The following is a 1,932-nucleotide window of genomic DNA, read 5'->3' as shown; positions in this document are numbered from 1 at the left end:
TTTTGGAAAATCACATCTCACTTTTAATGGGGGAGAAATAATTTCTCACTGTATTATCCTTTTTCAATCAAGAAACATGAGTCTTGAGGATAAAGCATTCTAATAAGTACAAGGTGTTTCCTCTAAGAGCACAAACTGTGACGTATTCTGGAAGACAGACTGTAAATAGAGGCCAAAAGGATGTCGGCCTGTTCAGCCTAATAAATTGTCATCTTCCAATTAAAGGAGTTCAAGTCTCCTCTTCCCATTTCTACTTAAAATAACACTAATAACAAAGATAGTATTAAGACTATCCCAGTGGAGTAAATGTAAAGTACTCAACTGTTAACCAAAAGGTCAGCATTTCAAATCTACCAGAGACCCTGCAGTAGAAAAGGTCTAGTGATCTAGTCTCATAAACGGTATAGGATAGGAAACTCTATCAGTTCTGGTTTATCTTATGGGCCGCTATGAGTTGAAAAAAAGCTGAGAACTAACAATAATATTAAGAAACAATATTATTACATTGCGCATACAAAATATTGAAACTAAATACAGTGACTAGTATCATGCAAGTTAGGAAATAAGTTCTTTCAAAATTCTTTTGTACTCTGTACCAAACATATCTAAGTTTTTAAAAACAGGGGTTTTTATTATAGTCATTTAATAGTTAAAAAGTATAGAATAATTTCAAATATTTTTTAATTTAAAAATCAGGTAGTGGGGACCAGGAAACAACGGTGACCAGATAGGACTCACCCGTACGGAGATCCTGTTGCCAGACCAGAAAATTGGGAGGTAAGGTGAAGGAAACGGTAAGGTGGAGTAATGAAATTAGAACTAGGGTACTAGTGGCTATCCTGAACCCCTTTTTTGTGTGTGATTTCCACTCACAAAGCAAACCAATAACGCTTTAATGCGCTCTAGCTTTGGCGAGCCCATGCACGCCAGCTGCACCCTTGCTGGGAGCAACGATTTCTCTAGGCTGACGCCTTAAAGGGGACTGAATTCCAGACAAGAGAAGAATCCCATTCCGGAGCTCTCCATGCTGTTGGCTGCCTCAAGCTCACGGCCCGAGGAGTGGCGGTGGTGGATAGCCATAATTTAGAGTAGAAGAAAAAGCAGATTATTACCTGAGGTAGATCGCGGTGTGGGAGAAAATAAGTGGATAGTCAGAGTCCAGGGAGCGAATTTAGTTCCAATTGGCCGAGAAGAAAACATCCCCCCTGATAAGCTTGATATCCTCCTCTGGGGATCAGCCTGACAGCCCCCAAATTGGAGCATATGACAAGCATAATTTTTTAAAAGGGTGAAATATATATTATTGGTTAAAAACTCAAACCCAGTCTGGTTGCTCAGCTCCAAGGAGCACACAGATGGAGCGCTCTTATCATAAATCAGTGTAAGAAGAAACCTAGCTAAGGAATGCCAGAACTCAGCTACAGAGTCTGGCAGCTTTTTGCATAACAAAGACCCGCTGTAGCAAATCTCACCTTCAAACAACACTGAGCTGCAGCCCAGAGTCTGTGGGAGACAATTTAATTTGATTTGATTCTAGCTGACCAGGGGGATAAAAAATAAAAAATTAAAATCCTCTGATATAGTAGGACACCAGCAGTCTAGATAGGACAATAAACCTAGCTTCCCTCTCAGTGATTCTACACATAGCTGGGGAGGCCCTGCTTGTCATGGGGCCCTACACAGGGCTGTGGGAACACCCCAGCCCCTACCCGTGCTGCAGTGCTACATACAGCACAAGGCAGGTACACCAGTGAACTCCAGTGCTAAACAGACACCTGGCCGTGGGTGCAATCTTGCCTTTGAAAGTAATCCCACACAGCATCTGTGGAACCCTACATTAAATGGGTATACCACCCCACTACCTAGAGGAAGAGTAGGAACTTCTCCAGCCTCACGGACATGTGATCAAGTCTCAGTTATCTCCTTACCTAC

The sequence above is a fragment of the Echinops telfairi genome, unplaced genomic scaffold (assembly GCF_000313985.2).
Source record: "Echinops telfairi isolate 266 unplaced genomic scaffold, ASM31398v2 ScPeMD7_2186;HRSCAF=2738, whole genome shotgun sequence".
Lineage (NCBI taxonomy): Eukaryota > Metazoa > Chordata > Mammalia > Afrosoricida > Tenrecidae > Echinops > Echinops telfairi.
The sequence above is the reverse complement of the archived record's forward strand: the minus strand, read 5'-3'. Positions refer to the sequence as shown.